The 19,965-nt window shown below is 37.3% G+C and overlaps 1 protein-coding gene across 1 annotated transcript in view; it reads left to right on the top strand.

Moving 5' to 3' along the window:
• Positions 1 to 19,965, top strand: part of LOC101887559 (uncharacterized) — a 35,734-nt gene that overhangs the window by 537 nt on the left and 15,232 nt on the right. The window lies entirely within an intron of this gene.

Genomic DNA, 19,965 nt, shown 5'->3' with positions numbered 1-19,965 from the left:
TTTAATTTTTGAAAATGTATTGCTTTTATTACTGATATCTACATATAATTGTGTGAATTGGTATTTGAACATATACATACATATGTATTAACCCAACGGATTCATTTTTAATTGCCTACTTATGGGATGTATTCATAATTTAAAAAAAAAAATCAGCATTATTATTCTGACATTATGGGATCGCTGTAGCACAATGGAAATTAGTTTTAGTGATTTTAATTTAAATATGAAATTATTTTGCTTTTGCTCATAAATCTTAACTGACCTATTTAAAAAAAAAAAAAAAGAATATATATATATATATATATATATATATATATCAGGTACTTAACCGTGACATGAAAATTGGTGATATCGTGGCGTTCTGTAGTCTAGATGCATTAACAAAATGTCTGGCACAGAGATTGATTTTCAAGCATTAAGTGAAAGATATTTGTTTGCACTTCTATGGTGTATTCATATCTATATTTTAGAAAAGTAATTTAAAGACAGCCATTTGAAAGCCAATTTGGATGTTGTGTTCCAATCACAGTGCCATGACCAACTATTAGTTGTAAAATGTAAAGTACACTAGAATACTTTAAATGTTTTTATTCGCTTCTACTTTCGTGCAAAAATCAAAAATCAGAAGAAATGCGAGCAGCGATTCATATTTGGTCAAATTGTAAACATGACCCTGATATATCCAAAATTTAAATTGTTTAAGTAAGAACTAGTACTCTTAATTTTTGAATAACCAATCTTTGTTTGCTTCTATATATCTAAATTTCTTCATACATTTGTTGAAAATATGCAAAACTAGTAGATAGTTGCAGGTCCTGGAACAGACCAAATGTATGATATTTAGGTATAAAGAAGCACTAATTTTTTGAAATTCCGTTTCATATATATTTTTATTTTTTTTATATTTTCATTGAAATCACACATTTGATTGGATTTCGTCTTGTTTTGATGTGCGAAACAATGGTGTTGCCTATTTGAAAATAAACACAAAATGAAATTGTATGCGACATGCCCACAAACAGTACAATCGGTTGGTACAACTTGCCAAATATCAAAAAAATTTGATTTTTTGTCTAACCGAGACACAACTTCGTCCAACCGGGCTACAAACGATACAATCTTGAATACAACCTCTCCAAGTTGTACAACCAGTTGCTCCGTTTATGGCTTGCATTATGCCAGTATTGTCATTGATATTATTCTTGATTAGCAGGGGGTAGCTCCGTGACAATTGTCTTCATTACTTCTTATATTTTTTAAGTTTTTACAAACCAAATAAGTTTTAAGAATTTTAATTGCAGACACTTGTCTGCAAGAGCTTTGTCTACTCCCTTCCTTCTGAAAATTGCTACTGTAAAATTTCTTGTGTTACGGGTCAAATAATATTATTTTTTTTTCGTTTTATCTCCTTTTTAACAAGCTTAACAGGTTGTATAGGAAATTAATTTTCCTATTTAATTTGTTCAAACTGGTAATTATTTCAATGCTTTAATAGTATCAATGAAAAAGGAAATCATGAACTATTGCATATATTTTTACAGGTTATATGGTTAAACCAAATACGTACGCAGTGGGTGGTTTCATTGATAATAAAACGTACAAAATTCTTTTGAACTGAAGCGATTTTTTAGTTATCTTCGCAAATTTACGCTTCGCATGAGTGAACAATGTAACTGGCCTTGTCGAATTTAAAGGTACTATAATAGGAATGCAAATATATACAATCGAGTTTTTAAACTCTTTTAAATAATTTCCTTAATTTGGACCCATATACCACTGTAATAGTCATGCAGATCATTCATGTTCTAATAATTTTGACTTATAACGGTTAGGAATATAACACTGATTTAAATCTACCGCTTCAATACTGTATTGAGGTTGTTTAATATCTGTTAACGGAAAGATGCAACACTTGAATTGTGTAATCTTGGAATGTTTACTATTTCTTGCAATCTACCTTTAAAAACAGTCTGGTCAATGACATGTGATGATGATACTGACTGAAGCCATTGTTGGAAGTTGTGTAGTGGCGAAACGTAACTCTGACATATATGTTTACTCCAATTTGAATTTAATTTCGTTACTTGTGGGAGGCGTCAGATTTTAATGGTTATCACCTGCTGGTGTAAATTGACGAACTCAGTAGTATGCGTTTCATAATGTTATTTAAGCAGGTTTAATGTTACCCTTATATAATCTAAAGCCTTAAGTCTCGGATATGATGTGAGTATGGTTGTTTTGTTTTCGTAATGACCGTGTGTTGTAGCGGTTTTGTCTTTGAAGAGGGAATCCGGCACAACCTCTATAGTTCGAGATCCTTGAATCGCAAGTGTGTCTTTTTTCCACAAACAAACGATAACTTTTAAAGTGGCTAGAGTAAAAATCCATTGATTCTTTTGTGTCATTTCTTTTTAAGTTTGGTGATGGGACACAAGCCTATACACAATGACTTATTTGAGAAAAAGTTCATCTCGCATGTTTTTCATAAATAAAAACGTCATTTCTCGTATGAATGCATTTCTTCTGCATTGGCGGCATGAATTCATCCCTATGGGCGCTGACTGTCAATATAGTTGATTTCAGTGATGTTAAAAGCTGGCCAGATCGAAGTATGTGTAGGGGAATCATGTACAATTGGCCCAACTGCTGAAGGTCACGATAGAAGGCAAATCTTGATTATGATGCTGTTTTAAAAACACTTCCTTCCCTTCCTCTTCATTAATTTAAAGAAACCCGTCATGTTATCTTCACGAATGGGTAGAACACGAGAAGGCCGAATATGACCCTTGGTGGTTTAGAGCTCGATCAGTAATTGATGTGGGACAAGTAGTAATGGGTTTTCTACGATAATGATGAGCGTCTGTGAAAACATCGATGATGTTGTCTTCTATATGTTTTAACTTGGATGACAGTAGCATGAGCTGTAGCTTGTTGCTGAAAATTCTTAGACTCAAACCTTCATCCTTTCCACTTATGTTGAATGTTTAAACAATAATAGAATGGTTCTTATCCCAGCAGAGAAATCATCCATGTCCAAGTCTTCCATTCATAAACTTTGTCGATTTCAGCATGCACCTTGGCAACTTAAATCGTTTTGACGATGGCCTTTCATTCCGTTATGTTGACCAGTTGAACATACTCAACATTTTAACTCCAATTTCTTTTTTAATGCAGAGTACTTAGGTATGTAGACAAACGTCTCCAGGACTCATGATTAATCTGCGAACCTATTTCCTTATATTCTTTCGGAATACCTTGGTAATCCGCAAACCAACGTCTTCAGAATTAATGCTTAATCTGCGACACTACTTTCCATTAATGGTTCGCCGTTAGATCAACCTGTGCCATTAAAGGTTTTTTTCACTAGAAAATGGTGTTAACGCTACTATATCATTCGGCTCGTTAGAGATATGAGCAGCGTACGAAATAAACTGTATGAAACGTTTACAATCGATTTGTCCTGTATTTGCTCGACGTACTAAAGAAACAAAACCAATATTAGGACAACGGGACTTGTTTATTATTTTCTACTGTTTGTGTAGATGAGTGGAGACTAAAACAAAACTGAAATTTACTCTGCAGGATGACGCAATATTGAAAACGACATAGTACAATACTCATTGCAATTAACTCATTCTATTAACTTATTGCAAATAATATACAAACTAATATTGAGATATATTCATGCATTTTAATTCAATTATTTGTTTACATATAATGGAAAAAGGTACAAAAACACAATATTTAGAAAGACAACACTAAATGTACCAGTCATCATTTCATCAATGTTTGGAAACGTTTCCTCTTGTTTCTTTTGTAAACAATACAGCTCGGCAACCCATGAAGGCCCGTAATAGTCGACGCCGGAACAATGTCGCTGCCATAGCTTTATCCTTGAAAATCCAATATCACTGTATCGGCATTGCAAGTAGTAGTTGGAAGCCGCAGTGATTATTCAATGATAAGTTTTTACAAGAATTAGATGAGTTTGTGTCGTCACCGTCAGTTTCTGGCCAAAAACGCAAAAGGGGTGCAAAAGAGGCACCAACTAAGGGAATGCCTAGTCGCAAAGCAATAGTTTCTGTGGAGAACACTGTTCCACAACCGGTTTCAGTTAATATCACTGATACAACTGAGACTGGACGTGAACAGTCGTATGCCAGTGTTGTTACACACCCAGTTCCGGTGGATATGGCGTGCAATGCTGTTGTAGTGCTATGTAGTGGACGGAAACCGTGTTGATGGTTAGCAACTGAATAGCTTCCTCTGATACTGGGGAGGAGTAAGGCCTCGAGAGTCTTTGCTACTGGCGACAAAAGCGAAATTGGCCTGTATGATTCGCCTTTGCTGGCATCCTTGCCAGGCTTCAGTAGCGGGACCACCCTGCCCATTTTCCAGGCTTCAGGAACTATGTGGGTGGCTAACGACAAGTTAAGGACTCCCAGTTCCGGTAGATAACAGCGGTATAGGTAACGGGGTAAATAATCCTGATGTTATGAGTATTGATAGTAAGGTTTCTAAGAAAACCTCACAAAATATTTTTGTACAATTGATTTTAAAAGAATTGTGGCCTGCTAGGGCATTTATTAAAGAATTTGTGGAGAGATCCGATAATTTAGCTCATTTGCCTCTTAGACCAGATTCGGTGCCAAAAACTATTTGCTATCAGAATGAAAGGGGGCTTAATACAAAATTAACCAGTTTATATACTGATAGCATTGGTTTCAATTATAATGTATTGGTTTTCTCCGAAACTAAATAGTGAAATTTTATGTTCAAAATATCAAATATTTAGAAAAGATCGTGTTTGTAAAAAAGGTGGTGGCGTCCTTATTGCAGTTGATACCAAATATACCACTAATTTAATTGATCTAAATGATTTTCTTGATACAGAATTTGTTGGTGTTTCCATTGAATTGGGCAAATCTAAATTGTTTGTAACTTGCTCTTATATTCCCCCTTCATCTTCACTTGACATTTATAATCAGCATTTATCAGAAATAAATTTAATCACTGAAAAAATGAAAGATTCCGATCGCATTCTGATCCTTGGTGATTTAAATATGCCCTCCATTAGGTGGCTTCCAATGCCAGATTCTGAAGCTTTGATTCCTTTGCCATCCGAGATGAACAGTACCCAGTATACATTTGATGTTATAAATAGTTTGTGTGACTTAAATCTTTATCAAATAAATAGTGTGAAAAATTCCTACGGCAAAATTCTTGATTTGGCGTTTGTAAATATAACACAGCATTTTGATATATTCAGAATTCCTCCAATATGCACTCCTGAAGATGTATACCATCCAACTTTATATATCTCCATGACTCACAGTTATGTAATTGAAGAAAGTCAGTCCGATTCATTTAAAACTGTCCTTAATTACAAAAAAACTAATTTTCGAAAACTTAATACCCTCATTTCCTCCGTAAATTGGGCTTCTGTGTGCCTGTGTAAAAGCCATAAAGATTTAGAATATGTAATTGATAAATTTTATGATATTTTAAATAGATTTAAACTGGAATGTGTTCCAACCACTAGAGTCAAAAATTCAAATAAATATCCATGGATAACCCCTGAGTTATCAAGTTTAAAGAATTCTAAAAATAAGCTTTTTCGTAAATATAAAAAATCAGGCTTAATAATAGACTACACTAATTACTCTGTTGCTAGATCTAAATATACTTTAGTCTCGTAGATTGTATAATCTTTACCTAGACAAGATTAAAAACAATTTTAAATTCAATCCTCAATCTTTTTATGATTTTTTTAATCTAAAACGAAAAGTTTCCTCAAAGCCCTCAGTATTGAAATATAAAAATAAAGAATTTGTCACAGGCACAGATATTGCTGAATATTTCGCAGATTTTTTTGTCACAACCTATTCCAGTACATCTAGCCAAATTAAAGATTCGTATCCTTATAAGTTATCACAGACTGATCAAATTTGTATGCCTTTTCTACAACGTCAGGATGTGTCCAATAGTCTGCGTAGTTTAAAATCCATTAAATGTCCAGGACAGGATGGCATACCTAATGAAATTCTTAAATATTGTTCAGAAACATTAGCACTTCCGTTAACTATATTGTTTAATTATTCACTTAAATTTGGTCACTTTCCTGCTTTCTGGAAAAAATCTTATATTATACCTTTACATAAGTCCGGTAGTCTTACTAATGTGTCAAATTATAGAGGAATTGCAAAATTAAGTGCCATACCAAAATTGTTCGAAAAATTAATTACTGCAGTAATTTCACAGAAAATTCAATCTATATTGAGTCCATATCAGCATGGTTTTCGTAGTGGTCTTTAAACTACAACAAATCTTATACAATTTACGTCAACAGTAATAAAAGGATTTGTTCAGCGTAAACAAACTGATACAATTTATACTGATTTTAGTAAAGCTTTTGATAGGGTTAACCATGAACTCCAAATATATAAATTAAATTATATGGGTTTCAACACAAACTTAGTCAAATGGATATCATCTTACTTACAAAATAGATCACAACTAGTTTTGTTTGAAGGATATCTATCCAAAACGATTAACGTTCCATCGGTTGTTCCGCAAGGAAGTCACCTTGGACCGGTCCTCTTTCTTGTATTTATCAACGATTTACCTAATTCCATGAATTACTCGAAATTGTTAATGTACGCAGATGATGTTAAATTACTCATTTCCCATAATTGTGATAAACGAGCTAGTTTACTTCAAAACGATTTAGATAGCCTTTTAAAATGGTGCAGGTTAAATTGTATGGATTTAAATTTAAGCATATGTGCTTCTCCAGATCTTCTTCTCTGATATTACAATATAATATTGACGGTCATTCATTATCAACTGTAGATTCATTTGTCGATCTAGGCCTCTTGATGGATCCAAAATTAAATTTTAATAGCCATGTAATAACAATGGTAAATAAAGCAAATGGTGTTTTAGGTTTTGTTAAACGGTGGGCCAAAGAATTTTCTGATATAAGATAATATGGTTCTATTGTATGGGATCCTCAATATGCAATATACTCAGATAAAATAGAATCCGTTCAAAAACAATTTCTGCTATTTGCCTTGCGAGGTTTACATTAGAATAGTGATTTTGTTTTGCCTTCTTATGCTAGCAGGCTAAAATTAATTAGATTGCCTACACTTAAAAGCAGACGTATTATGTTGAACTCCATGTTTGTACTAAAAATATTAAATGGTAATATACCTTCAGATTTCCTAATCTCATCTATTAGAATTAATGTTCCGTTTAGATCTGGTAGATACTACCAATTATTAGGTGTGTCTGGTTACCCTAAAATTTGTAACAATTGTTACAAATTGTTACTGGAAGTCGTCTGTTAACCCGAAACTTCTGCAAAAGAGAGCGGTTGGAGGGAGAAATTTTGACAGTTCTTTCAGTGAGAGTTTGCAAATTCTTGCTGGACAAATTTCTTCTTGCAATCTCTTGCAACTCTTCTTCTTCTTCTCATTCATCGACATTCAATCAGATGTTTTCTATTGTTTATTTCTTTTTGTGATTTTAATTTGAAAATAGGTGTGTCTGGTTACTTTTCCTGCAGGAATTGTCCAGCAATATCTTTCTGAGAGAGTAAGGTAGTTTTATTCTCTTTTGCAAGGAAAATGCGAAAAGTAAACAGACGGTATTCCTGCAGAAGTTTGCAACTAATCAGCTGATTTGTCAAAATAAACCAATATGTCCAACCAATTAAAAGAAAAGAAGATCACCAATTTTACAAGTTTTATAAATAAAAAGGAAATTAGCAATTAAATAAAAATATAAGCAATAAAATAGAGATAGGTTTGATGTGTTCCCTGGAATCCATTAAACGTGTTCCTAATGGCGTTTGTATAAAAATGTTGGAAATAGTCTTTTATTTTCTTATTACTTATTAATATTTGCGTTTTCCACATTTTGTAAAGCAATTAGTCTTGCCAATTCCAAAAAGATATTTTCAAATTGAAATCACAAAAAGAAATAAACAAACATTAGAAAACATCTGATTGAATGTCGATGAATGAGAAGAAGAAGAGTTGCAAGTGATTGCAAGAAGAAATTTGTCCAGCAAGAATTTGTAAACTCTCACTGAAACAACTGTCAAAATTTCTCTCTCCAACCGCTCTCTTTTGCAGAACTTTTGGGTTAACAGACGACTTCCAGTAACAATTTGTAACGATTGTTACAAATTTTAGGGTAACCAGACACACCTAATATTGTTTTGGAATTAGCAAGACTAATTGTTTTTGGAGAACAACTTTACAAAATGTGAAAAAAGTAAATATTAATATGTAATAAGAAAATAAAAGACTACTTCCAGCATTTTTAGACAAATGCCATTAGCAACAGGTTTAAATAATTCCGCGGAACACATCAAATCTATCGTCCTTTTATTGCTCATATTTTTATTTTATTGTCAATTTCCTTTTTATTTATAAAACTTGTGAAATTGGTGGTGGTTCCTTTCGTTTAATTCTTTTAATGGGAGACAAATTGGTTTGTTTTGACAAATCAGCTGATAAGTTGCAAGCTTCTGCAGGAATACCGTCTGTTTACTTTTCGCAATTTCCTTGCAAAAGAGAATAAAACTACCTTACTCTCTCAGAAAGATGTTGCTGGACTGATTGATTATATGCTGATTTTCACCGCGAATTATTCAATTGGCGAACCTCTTAGTAAAATGTGTGTTGACTTTAATTCTGTGTATTGTAATCAGCGTTCGAAAATAAACAGTATGGTACTGTAACGTTCCGAGGTGGAGTGGTACACTAAGATAATGTACCGTACCGGAGCACAACCATTAAAAAATATTTTAGTGATACTGTACCGGAGCACAACAAGAATCGTACTGTACCGCAGTCGGAGCACTAAAAAACGTAGTGTTCCGCAGTCGGAGCACTACGAAATCGTAGTGTTCCGCAGTCGGAGCACTACAAAATCGTAGTGTACCGCATGGCGGAACATTAAAAAAATAATGTATCGGTAGTGTACCACATATGTGTTGTTTACGATTTGTGAGAAAAATTAGATGTTTTATGTTTTTGATAATGCAAAAATTCTAGCATAATTCAATATTATGCAAATAAAAGCTGGATTTATTTTATTTGTCATGTATGTTTAGATTGGTTGCAAGATTGAAGAAAGTAGAAAAATATGGGAATAGGTAGAAAGAATAAAAAAGGACCAAATCTGAAGTCATAATAATTTGTATTTAACCATACAAAATTGAAATTTTCCACGAAAAAGGGTATTTTAGTGGTTGCATTGCAATGGGTTATTATGCAAATAATTTACCTGCTATTTTGTGGTACTGAAAAATGAATGAGTGTTGGTGTAAAAAACTAAATATTTTACAGTGTATGGCTGAGTGTTTAAAATCAGTTTTATGATTTCGATTTTTTAATGTGGTCATGTGCTACACTACGATTTTTTAATGCTCCGATTGCGAAACACTACGTTTTTTTAGTGCTCCGACTCCGGTACACTACGATTTTTTAGTGTTCCGACTGCGGTACACTACGATTTTTAGTGCTCCGACTGCGGTACACTACGATCATCGTTGTGTTCCGGTACAGTATCACTAAAATATTTTTTGGTGGTAGCGGAACACTACCGCTAAAAATTTTTTTTAGTGATACTGTACCGGTACAGTACACTATGTTAGATTTTACTATGATAGATTTTGGTATGAGTTTAGAAGTTATTAAATCTAAAATAATTTTATTTTTAAACAATTAACATACACGTTTTATTACTTGACAAACTAGCTGATAAATTAGATTCTGTAGCAGGTTTTCAAAAAAAAAAAAAAAAAAAAAAAAACAAGCCGTTGTATGGTAACAACATATTATGTTCTGTGACGTATGGGGGTTAACTTCTATCGAGCCTTCATGATTGGTCCTTTTATGCTATCGGCAAATTTCAGGATATAGGCGACAATTCGTTGTAATCACATAAAATATTGTGGTTGATTCCATAGATGATATCCTGCAACCTGTTAAATCCGCGATCGGTTTGATTTTCTCCATCTTTCAGAAATGTTCTGGCCAGAGAGATTCCTTTTCATGCAGAAATGAGGCCCCATTAAACCACAACATACACCTGACAGCAGATCTGATTTTATGCTTCTGGATATATAAACGGCAAGATTATTTTTTGTCTTCACATGACGCCATTGAGTGTTAAGCGGCCTGCCTTAGATATGTTTTATATCAGTGTTGATGGTTCCGAAATAATGCAGTACAATGTAGTCTATGTATCTTACCAACAACATAGCCCGCAGACACTGCTCCATATACCTATTCTGAAGCTTCTTCTTCGTAGCAGCCAATTTTATCCTTCCATAGCTACTGAATAAAGATCTTTAAAACAAAATCGGTTGCACTTTGGCTTAAGTGAGTTTCACACCTTTCCTCTGCTAGTGTCAACCTCTGGTCTTCACTAGCTTCGTCTTCTTTAAGAACTCTTCCAGAGCACGTTCATCTTCCCAAAAATTGCATTTTTTACAGTTCTGATTCTGCACGGAGTTTCGAGTTCTTCAATATATGAAGCTCTTTGAACATCCGAATTTATTGTGATAGAATCAGATTGAAGTAAAACTTCTCCCATTAGTGCGTCGATCCTGCTGGTTCGATACTAGATTAATCTGTGACCCCGAATTCAGAATTGCTTGGAAAAATACAAAAGTGTATAGTGTTTGTTTGTACACCGAAGGTCATAGGTTAGGTTAGGTTAAAGGATGCGCGGTTGTATAAAGAACCATTCCACTCGGAGACCTTTTGGTCCATTGTGTTCATTCTAAATAAGAAGATAGGAGAATAGAATAGAGAGAAGAAAAGGAAATGAATAGCGAATAGTGAAGAAGTGCGAATCTGAATAAAGAGTAGAGAAGTTAGTAGGTTTGTACCCACGGTATATCAACGTGTCGTCCTTAGCCATTATAGTCTTCTGGCTTACTGAAGAATGACTACTGGCTCGATGTCGGATAGAGAGGACAAGTCTGGCAGAATTTGCTTACCCAGTAGCCTCTGTCTCACTCCAATAATAGTTGGGCAGTGACAGAGTAAGTGCTCCACCGTCTCAGTTTCTTCCTCGTTCTGACAAAGCCTGCAGTATTCAGTGTCGTCACCCCCCATTTGGATGTCATGGTCTTTATGTTGCAGTGTCCTGTAATTCGGTCCACCACAAGTTTCAAGTTTAGCTTCATTTCATTTGTTTTCATACAATTCAATATAAATAAGCCAACATGGCCAAAATTTTATATTAACATACAACAGTATAAAAACAGCCTATAACAACGTTAATCTAAAAAAAAAACTAAATAAATAACAAAAATTATTATAATAATAATAATGAGAACTTCGTCATGGATATAAGTGACCTTGATCTCCTTTCGGAGTTCACCGGCCAAATCTTTTTGGAGACATTAAATCTCCTTCCAATTAGCCAGTTCTATTGAAATTTCCCAGGATAATGCTTATGCAGTACTTGGAAGGAGTGACATAAGGTTGGCTTCACTGAACTCTCAATCTCTAGATCTACTGACTCAGATCTGCGTCTGGCCATTTCATTGCCAGACATGTTGTAGTGTCCAGGGAGTTCAACAGAATTTGGCAAACGATTTAACCTTTTCCAGAGCATTCCTGTATTCCAGAACTGCCATAGATTTGATTTTAAAATTTCGAGCCTTCAGGGCCGCTTGACTATCGACATTTATAGTCCGTGCAGTTCATTGATTCTATTTTCTAGTAGCTCTATGTCCTTCCTGACAGCAAAGATGTCTAGTGCGGATTGGGGTGTGCTCCTAAAACGCCTGTAATTGGTAGCGATACAACTCTTTGGACTTTATCAATGCTTTTACTTTAGGTTAGAATTGGTCGGACGACAGACTCATATAACCATTTCATTATGTGAGGCTTGAGACCCTAGATTTTCCTATGAGATTTTTGCAGGAATAAAGTGCAATTAATCCCTTCCTCGCTCGCTCCTCGATGTTCCTCTTCCAGCTTAGTTTCTGGTCTAGGATGGTACCGAGGTATTTGGCTTCCGAAGAAAGGCTTAGCATAACACCATCAAGTATTGGTAGCGAAAAGTCTGGGGTTTTTTCGCTTCCTAGTGAAGAGTACGAGCTCAGTTTTTAATGGGTTCACGCCAAGTCCATTGCAGCGTGCCCATCTGGAGAGTTTAACTAGAGCTCCCTGCACAAGATCTGAAACAGATTGCGGGAATTTCTCAGCAATCAGCAATAAGCCACGACCTTTGTCCCGCCGTTTTCCAGTTCGATTAGAATTTCATTTATTACCAAAAGCCAGAGTAGTGGTGACAGAACCCCTCCTTGCGGGGTGTCTCTAGTGACCGTTTTCCTAACAGAACACTCCCCGATGCTTGATGGTATATAAGTGACTGTAACTTCCCTCCACAGTGATGGAATGTGATAGTGACGCAGACAAGCCTAAAAAATCACTTGCAGGAATGATAATATTACCGTCGATGCATGCTGTATCATGGCGGGAATGATGCCATCCGGTCCCGGTGACTTGAAAGGTTTGAATGAGTTTATAGCCCACAAAATCTTGGGAGCGATTACAATCCTCTCAGACAGATTTACATTCTCCGCCCCACTATGCTGACGAGACCGATCTAACAATTGGTCATTTGCCGCATCGGAAGACCAGAGTCAGTCCAGCTTCCGTCATTCGGTTTTATGTATTCAATGGATTTGGGATCCTTTGAAAGTACTCTACGGAATCTGGAGGCTGCGTTGACATCTTCTATGGACTCAGTAAAGCAAACCCAAGACCTTCGTTTGGTCTTTTTGATCTCACTGTTGTATCTGTTGATGGCTGATTTATAAGCCTCCCAGTCCGTACCCAGTTTGGTCTGGTCCCATTATAAAAGCGTCTGCTCGTCTTCCTGAGCTGGGCTAGGCCTTTTGACCACCAGACAGGTTGGCACCTTTTGCCGGGTAAGGTAAGCGGACAAGCTCTTTCATAACTCCCAATCAGGATTTTTGTTATCAAATTGGGAGATTAACAGTAGATCTAAGCTTCCATGCAGTTCTAACTTTAAGTTATTTTTAGCGACAATACATGTTTTGTCTGCTTCAAACCTGGTGAGGGACAAGAGAAGCTCAGCCGCGTCTGCCTTGCAGCGGTGCAGATTAATCTGCACAACGTTGAGCAACTGCGGCTTCCCTCCTCCTACTGCGACGACGGCGTTAGACGGAACCAAAATCATCCTGTACCAAAGTGCAGCTTCTCCCACGTGCCTGAAGGTAATCCCGGTCAGCTATATCGATGGATACCTTGACGACCAGGCCTCCTCCTTCCGTGCTTGAGCCGACTAAACGCCAGCTGTCCGTACTAAGGTTGGGATTTTGTTTGCCCAATATTGTCAGCACGCGTGTCAGATCCACTGAAGGTGGTGGAACCCATGCTGTCAATATTTTCCTACAGCGAATTTCCTTAAGGGATACAGCGGAAAGTGCACTTCCGTCCCAAAGCCCTTGAAAGCCAGCTACTGCGGCCACGAGGAAGTTTTTTGAACTCCTCGTTTTCGCAGCAGATGACCTTCACTCCTTTGTTGTTGTTGTAGCAGTTTTACGCGTTCTGTTGTTTTTTTTTCGACTAATCTGGTTCTTCCTCAATGTCCAGGTTTAGGAATTCTGCTACCTTTATGGGCTGTAGCCATAGATCCTCTGGACGGAGTTGGGTAGGCTTGGCAGGACAATTAAACAAATGCAGCGTGTTGTGCGGGCCTGTATCGCACGCTGGGCAGGCGTTCCGCACATCGTCATCAATTCGTGCCCAATACGAATTGAGACGGCTGCACCATCCTGAACGTAGTTGGGCCAAAACTACCCTGGTTTGCCTAGGCAGCCGACGTTCTTCAGCTGCAATGGATGGGGGGTGGACTCCGAGTATGGCATTCATACTGTAATTATTGACTACCTCTGCGACTGCATCAGTATGAATGCTATTCAGACCTGCTTGATAGGCTTCATGATCTAGAGGCTCTCTCTTATATCGCTGGACCTCTCTCTCTAGATCGTGCAGGTCCTTCCTGACACGCCTGGGTGGGGGAGTTCTATCCACCATATGGTGGTTAGGGTGACTCCCGCGATAACACCCAAGCAGGTACTGCAACGAAAGCATATGATTATGCTGACGTAAGGGAAGAACCTTCGTCTCCTCATGTAAGTGGTCCACAGGCGTCATGAGGAGGCACCCTGTTGCAGTTCTCAGGGCGGCATTCTGGCAGGTCTGAATACATTTCCACTGCGTTGCACTTGTATTCGCCGACCACACTGGAGCCGCATAGCTAACCACAGACCGACCTATCGCTTTATAAGAGGTCAACAAGGTTTCCTTATCCGCACCCCAAGTGCTGCCGGCTAACGCCTTGAGGACCTTGTTCCTACTTTTCATTTTATCGCAAATAGCTGTGGCTTGCGCGGAAGACTTGAACATGCTATCGAATGTGACCCCAAGAATTTTGGGGTAGTTGGTGGTCGGAATTATATGCCCCTCGACCTGCACATTCAGCTGTGTTCTCATCTCCACAGTCCATGTGGTAAATAGTGTGGCCGTCGATTTAGTGGCGGATATTTTCATATTCCTCGTCTCTCTCAGATGAGGTGAAGTCGAGCTCCTCATCAGAGAGAAGTGAATCATTCCCAAAACCAGATGGTACACTCTCCTGGCTAAGTCTTAGGGTTGTGGTCTTCTCGAGAACGGCGGACAGCTGTTTACTATGTCTTTGTATGCTTTCGCATTCTACGTCACTGAAGGTCATGCTATAAAACATTCAGGCACACATTGCCAATAGTTGCTTGCAATAATATAGAGAGTAATCATCTTTGAATCGTCGTGGTTGTGTTACTCTTCTGAAAACCTTGAACGATTCTAATTCGACCCTTCAGAAGATCGTTGAATTCAATTCCTCGAACATGTTGAAGTTAGTGACAGGACGTAGCTTGGCTTGAACTGCCCCTATTAACGTTTGAATCGATTGCGTTGGGGTCCTATGACGTCTCACTAAAACAGACATACTGCTGGTTGGTTGGAATGCCATTTATGTGGTATGTAGCGGTCAATATTCGAGTACCACCGTCTTACTATTCAGCGGAGCCTTTTTCACGGTTATTGCCGTAAGTTCCACCTTGTGCTTCTGATTATTTACTGTCATCCGATGTCTCGGTTTGCTTTGTAGGTTGCCGCGTCCTTCTTGACGTAAGGTACATAGTTTTTTGTTTGGTTCGTTTGAGCCCTCGTTACGCTACGTCTTGAAATTGCGTTGACATGAACTTTCCAATACTTCTTTCCTCCACGCCTTTGTAAAAGATCTAAGTTCCTTATTTTATCAGATCAGAGTTCCAATTTCTTGACACCTGATGGGGTAGATACTCACTACCTTGCATCAAATCCTTGTCAGGATGACGTCGTGTCACCAAAAACGTTTAATAACTATTAAAGGAATGATATATGTACTCTAATGTGTAATTTTTGTATGCTTACAATTCTTGTAATCTACCAAGAATTTGTATTTTTGGCACATTTTGATTATCATTAAAACTAGCAATTATTGTATGAAAGTATGAAACCAATCGCAAGTAAAAACATGTATGTGTGAATAAATATGTTCTTTGATCAGCATTATTAGGGTGCAACACCCCTTATTGGTCACTCATGCATGTCTTACGAACTGCTTATTCTTCTTCTTTTAATGGCCTTCCATCCACAGTCAAACAGTTATTGTTTTCAATTGAAACTTACTAATTTAACGTTTTACACGTTTCTCTTTAAACATATATATGTTGTTGTTTTTGTAGCAGCTCATACATCTGTGTTCGTTCGGTTTCCATTTTTCTGACTCCATTCAATCACGTTCTGCGTCTAAGTCCAGTCTCAAAAAGGATGCAACCTGTACTCTAAGACCGCATTAGAGTGAATACTATTCAGTCCCGCTTGATAGGCCTGTTGATCTAGAGGCTCTTTCTTATACCTCTGTACTTCTCTCTCTAGTTCATGAAGGTCTTTCCTAACGTGCATGGGCGAAGGTTGCCTATCCACAAGATGGTGATTCGGATGGCTTTGTCTATAACACCCAAGCAGGTATTCCATTGACAGCATTTTTCGACAGGTGTCATAAGAAGGCACCCTGTTGCGGTTCTAAGGGCGGTATTCTCGCAGGACTGAACATTTTTCCACTGCGTAGCACTGACGTTTACGGACCACACCGGAGCCGCATAGTTTACCAGAGACCGGCCTATTGCGTTGTAAGAGGTCAACAAGGTTCCCTTATCAGCTCCCCAAGTACTGCCGGCCAGAGACTTGAGGACATTGTTCCTACTTCTAATCTTGTCGCAGATAGCTGTGGTATGGGCGGACGACTTAAAGAGGCTATCGAATTTGACTCCTAATACCTTGGGGTAGTTGGTGGTCGGAATTATAGCACCATCGGCCTGCACATTCAAGGATAGCCATCTCCGTCGACTTAGTGGCGGATATCTTCATATTCCTCGTAGTGAAAAATGCAGTAAGATCAACAAGGTAAGCGTTTTACCGATCGCAAATGTCATCAATAATGGGTCCGGGCGCCACGAGCGTACAATCATCTGCGTACGTTATAATCTCTATTTCGTCTGGAGGGCATGGAATGTCAGAAAGGTAGAGGTTAAAGAATTCCGGAGATATCACCCCACCTTGAGGAACTCCCTGTTTAACTCTACGGATGCTCGAGATGCTGTTTAAATCTGTTTCTGAGGTGCGCTCAATGTCCTCGAGCAGTGTGGCATGATTGACTGTATCAAAGGCTTTTGATAAATTAAGTGCCACCATAACTGTTCTATCGCACGGCCTGTTCTGGTTGAGACCTCTGCTGACATGTGTGGAAATGACGTGTAAAGCTGTTGTTGTGCTGTGCAATTTTCGGAATCCGTGTTGGTGATCGGCTACTGGGAAACACTCTCTTATGCTGGGGAGGAGTAAAGCCTCAAGCGTCTTTGCTACTGGTGATAAAAGTGATATCGGCCTGTATGAATCACTTTTGCGGGCATCCTTGCCTGGCTTCAGTAGCGGGACCACCCTGCCCATTTTCCAGGCATCGGAAACTACCAGGGTGACTAACGACAGATTGAGGAGCTTTGTAAGATACTCAACTCCTGGTTCATCCAGTTGCTTCAAGACCACCATTGAGATTTCGTCAGGACCAAGCGCTTTGGATGACTTTGCACTTCTGATGACATGTGCAACGTGAATTGTGGTGGTACCTCCTCGGCTGGAAGGGATCGTACACGGCGTAGGATCCTTCTCTTCGCCGTGTCACTCTCGGCGTGCTCTACAAACTGCCGGTTAAAATAACACGCGCACCTCTTCGGATCTGTCACTTCTACGCCGTTAAATGAGACAGATGTCCTTTTTCCCAGGGTTCGAGAGCGACTTAACCGTTGCCCACAATTTACTCGTTCTGATACTGATGTTGCAATGCTTCAGATGTTCTAACCACTTTTTCCGCTTATGCTCACCTACTAACCTGTTTACCTCCAGAGTAAGTTCCCTGACTCTGGGGTCATTAGGGTTAGTACGCCGAAGCTCATCTCGCTCATTTGAAAAAAATGACTGATTGCCATATGTCCGGAGAACTGTGGCAGTCCGATGGATATGTCCGGAGAACTGTGGCAGTCCGATGGATATGTCCGGAGAACTGTGGCAGTCTCCCCTTACTCTGGTGGGCGCGTCCCCATTCACTGTACAAAACGTGGAGCTATCAATTTGCTCAACCAGCGCCATGCCTCTCTGGTCATTACCTAGGACGGAATGCCATAATTCATGATGGACATTGAAATCCCCTAGCACCAGACGGGTATTTAACGGCGGAATGTACACGTTGAGCACCTCTACCTCGGCGGTTCCACACTTTACCGCTACCCCATACATTCCATGTATGGGTCGCTAGAATCAAGCTCAGAGATAGGTCTGCACTGGACAGAGTGGTGCAATAGGAATGCTAATCCTCCACCTCCACCCCTGGAGCGATCCAAATACATATATATCTAGTGGAGTTAGTTGACACAGGTTAGGTTCCGCTGACCCCTTCAATATTTGAGTTGTAATTTCAGGTCTGATTCTTATTTTCCTTCCTTTGTTGGATCTTTTAGTATTAACAAAGATCGAAAAAACAATGCAGATATGGGCTAGATGATAATAATTGATCGTGTTTGAACCAATTACAAGGTATAAATTACATCACATATTGTGCAATTTTTGGAGAATCCGCACTTAAAATAATGAAGTATATTTTCATATAATTACATTTTTGTTGAGAAGAAATTCTTAATCTCAATGTTGTAATATTAGAAGTAATATTTCATGAATTCGTAATTTCCTATTTTAGATTTATATATATATATATATATATATATATATATATATATATATATATATATATATATATATATATATATATATATATATATATATATATATATATATATATATATATATATATATATATATATATATATATATATATATATATATATATATATATATATATATATATATATATATATGAGCTTTTAAGTTTAGCATTTTTTGAAATGCCAAATGCTGATTAAGTAAAAGTAATTTTTTCGTGGCGGTTATTTGACCCGAAAGTTCGAATACAATACGCTTCTACAAAACTGTATTACTTCCAACCGATTAAAACCATCCTCTCAATGACCACTTGTTTCAAGCATTCAAATGATACTCATTTTGTACAAGGATTTTGTATCCGAACTTCCGGGTCGAATAACCGGATATTTCCCCCACAGAAAAATTACTTTGCCGTAATCAGGATAAAAAATCTACACGCGTTAAAAAATTCAGGTCAATCCGAGCATAGCCCCAAACTCACCTTAAGCCGTCTTATGCTCTGTTCCAGTATCTGCAATAATCTACTACTTTTGCAGTTTTCTTCGATATCATAAAGGGAAACTCGGTTATCGTAGTAAAAACTTTTATGTCCAGACTATTATATGCGATTTATATTTTTATTATCGGTCCTCGTTGCATAAAATGAAATAAATACATAAAAAATCCAGTTTTCTACTAAATTGCGTTTTGCAATTTGAATACTATTTGTCTGTCCATTTTGACGCTATCATATTTACATTTTATATCCAGATGAACTGGCTATCAATTTTACATATGCGGCATGAATGTGTAAATACGGGATGATGGAGACCGACAAACAATTTTTCATTATGTAATTTAAATTAATATTAAGAGAGGCCAGTAGCAGCCTAGACTTATAAATATATAGATTACACATTCTCACACTTTAGAAATCCCAAAAAACGTAACCCACAGAACCATTTCTTTACAAGGGAAGCAAAAACCCATGGTACAATGAATTAAAGGTAACCTCATTTCAAATTAGCATTCCCAGCTCTGCATTTTCTGTAATTTACCTTGTCAAATATCAATGCATAAAAAACAGTTTCCATCTCTGATTTTGTGTGTATACAATGGATTTATGAATATAAATTTTGACAATGAGCTGTTGTCAAATGTATAAATTTGAAAAAATTGTAAACATATGATTACTTGACTTTACCTTCTTAGTTCTACCATGCAAAAACCGTTACATATTATTATTTTTTTTGTTTTGTACGATATTTCAAACGTCTTATGTCGAATGTTATATTTAAGTCAAGACTTCATTTGTCTGCCATCGCCTCCGAATAAATGTTTTTGTTCGTTTATCATATAGTTTCCATAAATGCGTTTTATTTTGATTTCATATCTTTTGTTGCTCTTGGTTGGTTTATTTAAATCATGATTTAGGTCTTCAGACATCATCTTCACTCACTTTTCTTTATTAAAAATTAAGAAATGGTCGAATTTCATGTGTGCATGAAATTACAAGGGATATACCACTATAAACAACATGTCAAAAGTCCCCGATAAATGC

This window comes from Musca domestica, unplaced genomic scaffold, assembly GCF_030504385.1.
Source record: "Musca domestica strain aabys unplaced genomic scaffold, Musca_domestica.polishedcontigs.V.1.1 11, whole genome shotgun sequence".
In the NCBI taxonomy this organism is placed as follows: Eukaryota; Metazoa; Arthropoda; class Insecta; order Diptera; family Muscidae; genus Musca; species Musca domestica.
This window is presented reverse-complemented; position numbering and strand designations above follow the sequence as displayed.